This window comes from Mustela nivalis, assembly GCF_964662115.1.
Source record: "Mustela nivalis genome assembly, chromosome: 7".
Classification (NCBI taxonomy): Eukaryota; Metazoa; Chordata; class Mammalia; order Carnivora; family Mustelidae; genus Mustela; species Mustela nivalis.
In genome coordinates, this window is record NC_139026.1 from 97,323,399 (window position 1) to 97,336,197 (window position 12,799).

Here is a 12,799-nt window from a genome sequence, read left to right on the forward strand (position 1 = left end):
TCTGGGGTGCAGGGTCCTGGGATAGAGTCCCCCATCTGACTCCCTGCTCAGTAGGGAGTCTGCTTGAGATTCTCCCTCTTCCTCTGCCCCTTTCCTGCTTGTGCTCATGCTCTAGTTCTCCCTCACTCTCTCTCAAGTAAATAAACAAAATCTTTTTTTAAAAGCTATCTTTTTTAGATGGTAGATATTTTTTTCTGCTAAAGAACATTGTGATAATTATTTGATAAAAGCAAATAAATAGAGAACTCATTAGAGTTCTACATAAAAGAGTAAAATGTGAGTTTCTTACCCTGAACCTCCCTCAACGTGCAATTTACTGCCTGGCTCCCTTCTCTGAATTTTCCAGCCTCTGAATTAAGTTCTTCCCAGGGACTCCCTCATTCAATTCTCCCAATAGCCCTTTGAAAGAGGTACTATTTTCAGCCCCATTCTACAGCTCAGGGAGGGGAAGTAATTGACTAATGCCTCCCACCTAGAACTTGAAGGACTCAGACTTTTATCCCAGGCAGTCTGACTCCATAGTTTAACTATTCAACACCATCTCACCAAATTCTGTGGTTGGGGCTTGTTCACAGCAAAAAAAAATGAAATAGAAACAAACAAGTAAAGGACTTGGCACGAGACATGCTTGTTGATCTATTCCTTAGTTCTTAGATTTTCTTCCTTGTTCCTGAGATATTTCTACACTGGATTCATATTTTGCCTTTCATGACTGAATTTTCTGTTCCTCAGCCCAAAGTGCTTGCTGTAACCCTGCTCTGCATAGCCAGACACTTGGGACCTGAACATAATTTGGACCATTGTTGTCCATGATTATCTTCTTTCCATTCTCCTTGTGTTACTCCATTTTCAGTTCTGACTTCAGATTTGTGTTTTTGTCTCTCTCTCTCTCTCTCAGGAAAGGCTAAACTCTGTCTTGGAACTTTTCTTCCAATTCCCATGCTTAGCTGGGGTTTTGGATCTGATTCGACCTTATTTCTAAACTTAAACCCTCGACACTTAGAAAGGAGAACACCAGATTTGGTGGACAGTTTGATTCTACAACAGAGATATGATTAACTTTAGGATTGTTGGATACCATGTAGACATCCTTTGGCTGGATCATTTCCTCCTATATTCACCAAACATTCATTAAGCACAAGTATCTTGCTGTGCACTGAGATAAAACCATAAATGAGTTGGTTCCTGTGCTTATAGAATAGTTACACTAGTAAGCAAGAGTAAGCAGCAGTTACAATAGCAAGTGATACTTTTAACCGTAAACAAGTTACAAAACTCCCATGCTAAGGATAGAACCAGGAAGTCCTCAACTGCCTGTGGTCAGTGAAGCTTGTGCTGAGTTTTGAAAGCTGTATTGTTCACCAGGTTAGCAGGGGAAGGTGGGGTATTATAAACAAGGGAGCAGAATTTACAGAAGCACAGAAGCAGAACCGAAAATGTAGGAGAGGACAAAGGGAATAGTTGAAGATGGTATGGAAGAGAGGTTTAGAGTTATATCAGGAAATGCCTCATATGCCATGCAGATGGGTTTGGGCTTTGAAGGGATTTGGGCTATCCAATGAAGTGATGAGATTTGCCAGGTTTACCCACTCCTTCAGGATTCTGCACATCAATGTGCCACCAGGATAGTGAACACAGAGAAGTGATTAATGAGCTCTGTGACCACCCAGAAAACATTCCTGGCAGCCTCAAGCCCCAAGATACATCGAGGAATCTGCTTCCCTGGCAACATTTAAGTCAGAAATAAGTCTATTTCTTTTTAGAGTTTTTCTTCTGCTTTAGCATTTCTTTTTATCTGCCTTCATCTTATCATAGTTTCTGGTTGCTTCTTATTTCTAGAGATTATTTTCAGGAATTAACATGCAGATTAATGGATATAGAGAAGGCTTGTGTTTCCTAAGTGTTTCTGTGAGCTCAGGTTGAGCATGCCAATGCAAATATAATTTGGTAGGACACACCACCTCTTATTAGCAAGAAGTGTAATAACTTATTGTTCCCCTGTGAAATAACAATACTTTATTAAAATGGGAGATGGCAATATATACATGAGAAAGCCATGTTAACAGGCCTGAAAATTCCTTTAGCCTAGTCCTCAATCTGATGACATTTGTAGAGAGCTCCTGGGTTACCCTCCCTAACTCCAAACTTCTCCATCCTTGAGGCTGAGGATAAAGCCAGTTATACTTAATAAACCCAACAGCTCTACCTCCATGAGTCTTTAACTTTGAGTGCCATTTTGCAACTTCTATTAAAATATGTAGCAGGTTAGCACCAGGAATTTATCGGGACAATATTATTTATTAATATGAGTCCTTTGGAGCAAATAGGAAGCATCCAAGTCTAATTCTTGGAAGATGGAGAAATGGTGTGGTCCTGAAAACATGATAACTATATAATATTCTGCACATTTGGAGCTTTCTAATGTAACCTCAGGGATCTGCTTCATATTTCTATCTTTTTTTAACATGAGAACAGCATTTACAGCCCATTTTACAGTGATTGAAATTCCCAATACCTCAACTCAAGCCAAAGAAATGAAAAATAGTACAAGCAAAAAAGTAATGTTCTCGGAACAGGATACATATTTTTGCTCTGTATAACAATACCAAGTATTGAGTATCAAGACAAGGATTATCTCCCTGGATTTTTTTTTTTTTTAAATAAATGCAGAAGTGGTTACAAGAAGAAATGAAATGTTGAATAGCAGAAGCAGCAGGGAGGATTTCATATTGGATCGTAACTAGCTGAGACAGTTTGGATGTCTTCTTGCAGACCAGTAATTAGAAATTAAATAAATATTCCCTGTATAAAGGAGAGGCACCTGCTTGCAGCTTTGTGTTCTATTATTCCTGCCTTTCTCCTTTGATGCCTGATTTCCATGTGCTTAGAATAATTCATGAGAATTACTTTAAAATTTCAGGAAAAAGTAATGGGTAAGAGCTTGCTGCCTAGAGAAATATTACATAGCTGATTTCTGACATTACAAAGAAACTTGGAAATCTTTCTGCCTGAACTATTTGCAAAAAAACTGGTGTCCTAAAAAGACCAATGATTTGAAAGTCAGGAGTCCTGGCCACAAGACCCCACTTCCACTGCTAACTCACTGTGTATCATTGGACAAATTCATTCCCCTCTCTGAAACTCATTCAAGTGATCTAAACAATGACAGAAGGCCTTTGATAATCAGTAAGGGCCCTACTGGCTTTAATGCTCTGTGATAATGCAATACATTCTAGATTAAACACAAATTAACCAAGAAAAATAAAGGCCAGAAAGGAAGGAGACCATCATTACTGTCTTTGGGGTATGTGGAATCACCCAAGAAAAGCTGGAGTGGCTTTTTCCCCATACCCTAGACTGGAATAAGCAACCCTGCATTTAAAAATGAAACTTTGGACTATAGTGAAGCTAGTATGTCAGACTAGAGAAGGAACCAAGCCACAGCCACGGGGATGGTAGAAGTCCTAGTGCAAGCTGGATCCTATGGTCCTTGTGTATCTGGCCCCCAGAGAAGGAGAGTATGACTCACAAGGCCAACACTTTCTTTTATCCCACGGACCTCAGTTCTTACTAATATTCCAGGTCAATGGAAGACCACTCTCTCTGCCTTGGAGAGCCAAGCCAACTTCTGGGCTGGGAAGGAGTAGGTATCTAAAATGAACATTTGGGTAATGAAAGGAAAATACATCCTCTAAGAGCCTGGAACATGGGCCTCCAAAGAGGTCCAAGGATAGGATACAGGTGGTTCTAAACAAATTTTCTTTCATTTAGTTTTTTATTGCATTGAAAATTATCCTTTAGGCAAACTGTTGTCAAATTATTGAGGTCCAATGATTAAAGTATATATTTAGGCAACTGTACAGTAGCTTGAAACACTACTACTAGAGACAGTTAAATGATATGTGCTTGTCATTGTTGCCATGTTATGATGCCCAGAGTAATTTTTCTTTGATAAACATTAGGGAAAAATGTATCCTGCCATTATAACTATAAATATCTCAGTACAGACCTCTTATATAAGGTACAGCTCAAGTTAGAAAATGTCGAAGGAAAAAAATGGTACAATGAAACTTACAGATACTTTGGTTTTACTTTGATTGCCAAAAATTATGGGACAGAAACAGTGCTTCTTGAGTAGTTGTGCTCTTGCCAAAAGAAGCATAAAGTCAACTAAGCATGTTTCTAATGTATGTTAAACAATGTGGGGTTCAGGAGGAAGAAAGCTCAATTTGAAAATTTGGAACTTTACACTTTTTCATTTATAACCATCAGAAACTTAACTCAAACTAGTTCAAGCACAAAAAAATGTATTACCTTTATATTAGGTTATTTCATTATACTGCAGTCAAGAACTACTAAGACCCCAGAAAACAACTAGAACAAGAGATATTAACTATCTGAATACTTTTCTTTTTATTGTATTCATTTCTGTCCATTTGCTTTATTCTATGCTCTCTGAAGATCAGCTTTAACCATTTTTCTGGTCTAGGATTTACATGATAGGAAAATATAGCCCCCAACATACCCATATTTTTCATAAAATGAATAAGTTCATCAATCCAGAAAGGATCTGTTGTTTTTTTTGTTTTGGTTTGGTTTTGGTTTTGTACTGTTCTAGTCTGAAAATTCCCAGGCAGGGATCCAGCTGACCTAGATTGGGGCAGGTATATATCCATAAACTGATCAGTCATGGCCAAGATTAGTATAGTAACACAGCTGTTCCTGCTGTCGCCAGTGGACGAAAGGTGTCATGTAAGTTCTTAGAAAGGAATTGGTATGCTTGCTATTAATGCGTAGAAATGTACTGCACACACTTTGCCCCCCAGTGCATATGTATAGTGTTCTTCTCTACACACAACTACAAGTGATCCCTGCCTAAAGTACTCCAACTTTCCGGGGTGAACTCTATCTTTGGCCCCAAATCCTACTTGCCCTGCATTCTGATAGAATGACCTATGCAGTAAGTTTCTGTGGCCAGGCTTTATGAGCGCAGCCTAGTACTATTTTATTCAGTCTCAATCATTTATTTATGTAGTCCTTTTTAACATGTAATATATCCAAGAAAATCAACATAATTATAATAGAAATTGTATGTGGTTAAAAAAATGAAAAAATGGGACGCCTGGGTGGCTCAGTTGGTTAAGCAGCTGCCTTCGGCTCAGGTCATGATCCCAGCGTCCTGGGATCGAGTCCCACATCAGGCTCCTTGCTCGGCAGGGAGCCTGCTTCTCCCTCTGCCTCTGCCTGCCATTCTGCCTGCCTGTGCTTGCTCTCTCCCCCCCCCTCTGATAAATAAATAAAATCTTTAAAAAAAAAAATGAAAAAATTGCAGTGTCTATTCTCATCATATCCTGATAGAGAGGGATAGGAGGTAAATTATAAGATGAGCAAATATCTTGGATGTGCATTTTTTAACTGTCTTCTTTGGAAATGAAGTGGTTCCTTGATTATTCCGTCCACTGATTGGGAGGGCTTCCTATGACAAGTGTTCTTCAGGAGCGACTTTTTTTATTTTATTTTATTTATTTATTTGACAGAGATCACAAATAGGCAGAGCAGCAGGCAGAGAGAGAGGGGGAAGCAGGCTCCCCGCTGAGCAGAGAGCCCAATGCGGGGCTTGATCCCAGGACCCTGGGATCATGACCTGAGCTGAAGGCAGAGGCTTTAACCCACTGAGCCACCCAGGCACCCCAGGAGCGACATTTGGGTTGGAATTTAGGAGGAGCCCTTCTAAATCACCTTTGTAATTCATATGTTTATCAGTGCCTGTACCTGGGGCTTGCTTTTCTGTGAATACAACTTCTATAAAATGTTGTTCAACCCTGTCAGTTTCGTTGGAGAGAATTCTATTTTTAAACAACCAATGAAAGGAATGTGTTTAGTTGAACCTGTAGCCAGAACTGGGTCTTCTTTTCTGATTCCACTTGAAAGCACCAGTGTTTAGGGTTCAACCCCTCCCTTTCTTTTTCAGTCGAACAATCTTTCTCATGAATGAAAAACAATGGGTTGGGACAGGGAAGTTTGTGCCTTTAGTCTGTAATGAGCCCTCGACCCCCAGCTATATTCCAGCTCTAGAAAAATATACTTTACGAAGAGAGGGTCATCAGTGTGTCCACCCTTTAGGAGGGGAGGCACCTTAAGTTCTTTGGGACTTCCCAGATATTTCTCTTGAAGTTTCTAGAATGGAATTTCTTGATTTTAATTTCAGAATACAATGGAGCAGAGGATTTGATTTTTGCAGCTCAGCAAGGTAAGATATTCACTGATCCCCAACTGGTCAAAGGCAGAGGTTATAAATATCTACTATTGTCCTTGAGCACCTTGAGCAGCTTTCCTTTGAGCCACCTCAAACTGAACGTTATTCCTTTTGTGAAAAACCTCTAATGAAGGCTAAAAGAAGTAGCCAACATATTGAAATATTCTGTTATTTGTCACCAACCCCCCTAAAAATCCTGGATATGAAATAGAAAAGAAGATGGCTAACCAAATACTATGCTACTACCAGGAGAGCAAGTCTTTTCCTGGTCTTAGGTAAGGGGTTATCACCCTCCACCCAACCTTTATTCAGCCAAAATGCAATGTCGTACTTAAAATTCTTTCTCAGAAAAACAAGTCGTGTACATTCATACAATGGAGTACTATTCAGCAATAAAAAGGAAACGCCTTGACTCAGTGATGCAAGATACTGGTGTCAAAAACATGCTGAATGGACGATGCAAGACATGACAACACATACTATATGACTTCATTTATATTAATGAGAAGACCAGGCAAACATTATCTATGGTAATAGAAGTCAGAGATGATTGTCTCTGAGTGGGAAATGAACAACTTCCTAAAAAGGGACACAAGCAAACATCCAACAAAATACCTTTGTTGGAGAAGGTCATCAGGAGGATATTCCTGCTCATTGACTCTATGGGCCAGACCCATGGGAAACTCCTCATGCTCTCTCCTGACCCTTGGACTGTAGGTTCTGCCCACTGCTCCCAGATTATGAATTATTCCGAGGACATAGCCCTAAGAGAGTGATGTGTTGTTGAGATCACCTCCATGGTATTTGTTAAATACCCTTATGTTAATACATACATAATACATACATAATACAGTTAAAACCTTTATGTAAACTTTTACAATTCTGGAGGGTTGGTAAAGAATCTACTCATCTTGTGGTCACCCAAGACAAGCCTCATATGTAAGTTCCCTTGCTTATTAATCCTGCCACCAACCCGTCTGACATGACCTGCCTTTTCCTTTAGTCTCTCCTTGCCCTCTGGGTACAGAGGCCAGTTTACCAGTTTACTCGGGAAATCCCAAGGGTGCAAACCAGCAATTCTGTTTTGGGTAGTTGATACACCCAGACTTACAAATCTAAAAATGTATCATGCTGAACTTTTAAGATCTGTGCATCTTATTAGACAGAAGTTACACTTCAACTTAAGAAAAAATATCATTAATTTTAGTAGAGGTAACAAATCTTACTCAAATTAACTACAGCAAAAAAATCTGTGATTTGGGATTTGTGAGAATTTCGGGGAGGACAAGAGGAATGTGTATAAGGTTAAGGCATGAACTGGAATCAGGGATTTAAGTGCTCTCAGGACTTAACCTCCCACTAAACCTAATATTAGCACATCTGCTTCATTTTCCTTCTGCACCTTCTTCTACTTCTCAGGTTCGACTGGCAGAAAGCACAGAAGACTGAAGTCCTTCATTTGTTCAGCGAATATTTACTGATCTTCATTATTGATTGTCACAGTGTGCCGGGTGCGCTGATAGGCCTTGGGGCCATCGTAGGGAACTGGCCACACAAATCAACTAGAGGAGTGCTTTCTAATTGAGGGGAAAGGAGATAAGAAGTAAAAATCAAAACAAAAAACCCACCATAATATTATAATATCAGGTGTAGTAAGGATCCTAGAGAAGAGGAAAACCATAATGCAAGTCCAATAATGCGTGCCATAGTTCAGAGATAGAAGGAATGGGGCTGGACAAGGAGTAGAATGATTAAAAATACAGTCAAGAAGGTAGGCAGCAGCTGTCCTGGAGAGACATAAAGACACGGGTGAAGAATGGGTTGTATTTTAAGAGCAAAGGCAAATCGTTGTGTGATTTTTATCATTGGAGAAATAGGTTGTGATTTATATTTTTAAACCAAAGATAATAGACTCTGATTAGGTGATTCTAGCATCCCTTTCTTAAGTTTATACTTCGCTATAGGAAAGATTTCTTTGTCCAGTCTGGATCAGGTGCCCACCCCTTAGTTCAATGGTGTGGCCATTGAATAGGATCATTTTACAAAATCATGGTAGGTGTTGTTCAACTATAGGTTTACAGGAAAGAAAAATTTTGAGAAAGGTGTGGTAGACAGACAAACCTATAAATGCTCACTCCAAGTCCCAACGCAAAAACTACAGTTCTCTGTGAGTTTTTTTTATTTAATTATATTGCCAAGTAGAGATGTGACATAAATTGGAAAGGCTTCAAGGAATCCGTGCTTTAGAAATACGAGAAGTGGTTTGTGCCTTGGTTTGTGGTTTGTGCCTCTGTCTACATCATCCCCTCCAGAAATGCAGATATTTCACTTAATATTTTGAAGGAGGTCTTAGAGGAATTGGCAGATGTGCCACTTTCCTTCAGCATAAACTGAGTGGAATGACTGATGTCAGCAAGTACAGATAATTCCTCACTTTCATCCTTCCCAGTTTACTAGAGGGAATGGGATCAGGTCTATACTGTTTCCTGCTGCATCCACAATGAATAGCACATAGTAGGTATGTAACATATTTTTTTGATATGTAAACTGTGATACCAGCAAAAATGCATTGTTATTTTATAGTCTGTTCTGGAAACTTCAAGGAAATTGATGTCTCTGAATTGTTAAAGAGAAAAATACAGTGCCTTTGACTGAAAGAAAAATGTTGGGACATTATGGTTAAGTAGAACATTTGAAATGTTTGGGCAGAACATCTGGGCTTTTTCGTTGACTGAAGATAGAAGCTCTGCACATCATCATAGTGCATAGCAGTAATTATCTTAACAATTCCCTGCCATATCCCAAAGTCTATTAGAAGTTATGATATGTACTTGGTACTTAATACATATTTGCTAAATTATTTATTATGAATATATCAGAATGTATTGGCATCAAAGGTTTTTTTTTTTTTAATTATCTTGAAATAAACCTTGTCTAAAGCTATAACGTTGTGGCCTTCATGAAAAATAGAATTTCTTAAGTGGCTTCCAAGAAACTGAAATAATATAAATTTCTTTTTCATCATGTGAAAAAAATCCATGATTTTCCAGAAGACAAATCTCAAATGCCTTCACTGACCCTGAGGAAGAAGTTATAATCTTAACAAGGATTAAAGAAAGCCTGTTCTAAGCAGTTTGACAAGGAGCGACTCATTACTGACCTGGATTATTTGGTGGATAATTTTACCCATGCTAATCTGGTAATATTCTATATCCATGCCTTGCAGTAACTCACATGCTTTTACTGAAGTCCTGTAATCTCTTCTGAACAAGAGGTTTCAGTAGAAAATGTAGAGGCAGGGTGCTCTGAGCTATCTAATATCAAAGTAAATCCTTATATAAAGTGTAGGTTCTACAGCAACAACATAAACTGTGGCAAAAATTTCTGTGTCTGAGTCTTACACATTTCAGAAGGGGGCTGTCAATTGCTTTCAAAGGATTCTCAATGAGCCTCTGATGCCAAAATGTTAAGAATCACTGTTACCCCAACATTCAATTTATAGATTAACTGTTCTGTGAGAATCTTTTTTTTTTTTTTAAGATTTTATTTATTTATTTCACAGACAGGGATCGCAAGTAGGCAGAGAAGCAGGCAAAGAGAAAGGAGGAAGCAGGCTCCCTGTGGAGCAGAGAGCCCGATGCGGGACTCGATCCCAGGACCCTGGGATCATAACCTGAGCCGAAGGCAGAGGCTTTCACCCACTGAGCCACCCAGGCGCCCCGTGAGAATCTTTTAAATGAGGGTGCGAGAGGAAGAGAAGTACGCTTGGGGCTAGGTGCGCTGCCAGCTCTCCACATGCACTACCACAGACATTCTCTCTCTCCTCTCTCCATCTCTTTGTATGTATCCAATGCTGTCAAGGTTCAGTTGTGAGCCCGGGGCTAAAGCTTCCATCAGTTCCATGCAGCTGATCCAGCCCACATCCCATACTCCAGGTCACTATGCATCCGTCCCCATCACCCCCGCACCAGATATCACACAACAAGAGACAGGCCCTATGACCTGAAGCCCAAGAAAAATTATTCAAATTAGTCCACCGACAGCCTATGAAACCTATCCCACCTGTCTTTCCATACAAAAGCTGCTCTTTCCCCTGCCCCTCCTGGGGGAAAAAACCTGTGCTCTCTTGTGGGGTTGTAAGTAACTTGGAGTTCTGCCTTTCACCAGCTATCTGCCTGTCATCGGTTTGCGTCCCACCACCAAGAGGATCTGGAAATCTTATAGAACATTTCACAACCCTGTGAAATGAACATTGTGGATTCTGCTTTGCAGAGGAGGAAACTGAGCCTCAGAGAATTTACTAAGGTAGCTTCAATGTAACAATCTGGTAATCGTTGAGCGGGCATCCCATCAACATCTGATGAAGACACTACTACACCTGGTCCTGAGCATAAGCTTCAAATGTAAAATCAAATAACCTCCAAAAATTATATAGATTTCAATGATTGTCCTAGAGTCCTTTGACCTTCAACCATAAATGAAAGAGATGACCTAATATTTTGTTAGGAAAAGTAACTGAAGAAACTGTATGATTATGCGTTATAAATCTTCATTAACAGGGTTCCTGGGTGGCTCAGTAGCTTAAGCATCTGCCTTCAACTCAGGTCATGATCTGAGGGTTCTGGTATTGAGCCCCGAGTTGGGCTCTCTGCTCAGCGGGGAGTCTTCTACTCCCTTTCTCTCTGCCTGCCCCTCCACCTGCTTGTGCTCTCCCTCTCTCTGTCAAATAAATAAATAAAATCTTTTTAAAAAAATCTTCATTAACAATGAAATAAACTTACCTATATCACTGTAATATTTGTCCTTAAATAACATTTCATTTTTTCCCTTTATAAAATAAAAAAAAGGAAAAATAAAAGATATTAAAAGATTTCGCTAACAGAATATCATGGCCATGCAGAGATGTATGTGTTTGAGCCAGCACTTACAGGCTTGCAACCTGTTGTTAAAATTTTAGGAAATTTGCAATGCAGTTGTTAGACAATTGGAAACTTGGTATGATTTGGAAGCATTTTAAAGGGTCATTTGTGGGATTACAGAACAATTCACATCTGAACTGTTTTCCAAATTCCATCATCCCAATTAGAAAATCTTAACTCCTCTTTCCCATCAACTTAATTGCCTAGCCACTGAACACCTTAACTTTTTTTTCTGGATTTCTATATTTTGTATTCTGTATTAATACTCATAATTTCCCATTAATTTTATATTTTTGAAATGCTTGGTTAAAAACGTACATAAAAAAATTTTAGGACAACATATCCACATAGTGTTAACCACTATCTGAATAATAAAAAATGGAATTCCACTATGAATCACAAAGGAGAAAGTAGGATTAATCACTAATTTAACATCAACAAGTTACTACATAAAGTGATAATAAGGAAACATATGTGCCTTAAGGACAGAGAACAATGAGTATGTACAATTGAGACTCTGGGATACCACCTAATCTTTTGTGCCTTAGTGCCATTACCTGTAAGATGGAAAGTTTCACTTTTTTGTGTTGACAGAAAAAAAGCCACATTATGAAAGAGAAGTGCTTCAAAAGAAAAGACATTGCCCCACAGCAGAGACTGACTTCAAGGTACATTAATTTATTTCTGTGATTATAGCCCACATTTTAAGGGTTTCTTAAAAAATATTTATTGATTTATTTTAGAAAGAGAGAGGGTGTGTGTGTGCAGAGGGCTAGAATCTTCTAGAAGACTCCCTGCTGAATGTGGAGCCTGACATTGGCTCCATCTCAGGACTCCTAAGATCATGACCTGAGCCAAAACCAAAATTTGGGTGCTTAACCAACTGAGCCACACAGGCACCCCTAAGTTTTAATTCATTTCTCATTTTATGCCCAAATTTCTCACAATAGCAGAATAGGTTGTAAACTTTCTAAGCTCAGGCATGGAGCTTCCCAAGCACCTAATTCAGTCTATGGCACATAGTAGCCACTCGATAGATATTTCTACAGTAAAGAGATGAATGCATTCTTAACAACCCAAAATGGATTGATAGAAATATAGAAGTGGGTACGTAAAAAAGAGTATTATGGTTTGTGTGAAAAGAATTAATGATGTCCTTCGTGACACTGAGGATGTACCATCTACTTCCTTTCAAAGAGAGAAGGGATAAGGTTTGACCTGAACAAGAGAAAGGCATGAACCTAGGACATTCCTGGTCAATAAGGCCAGTTGGCATTGGTCAATTCTCCATCGAGGCAGCCATATCTAGTGGATAGAGAAATGAGAACTTTACTTGTGGTGATCCAGTATTTCCAGAATTCATTGCCACAGTTGTTTGTTTGTTTGTTGTTGTCATTTTTGTTTTGTTTTTTCCCACTTCACATTTCTGACTCTTCTGCCACATTCTGCCACCAACAACTACCACGTCTAGACTCTGAAAGGTCATAATGGAAAAATCTTTATTATATGATCTGCCTTCTCCATCTGTATCTTTGCCCCTCACAAATAACTCTAATGAAAATAATTTTTCCATTTCAACTTATGAGATATGGTTTCTCTCTAAAGCCAGACTGCTCTTGTGTCC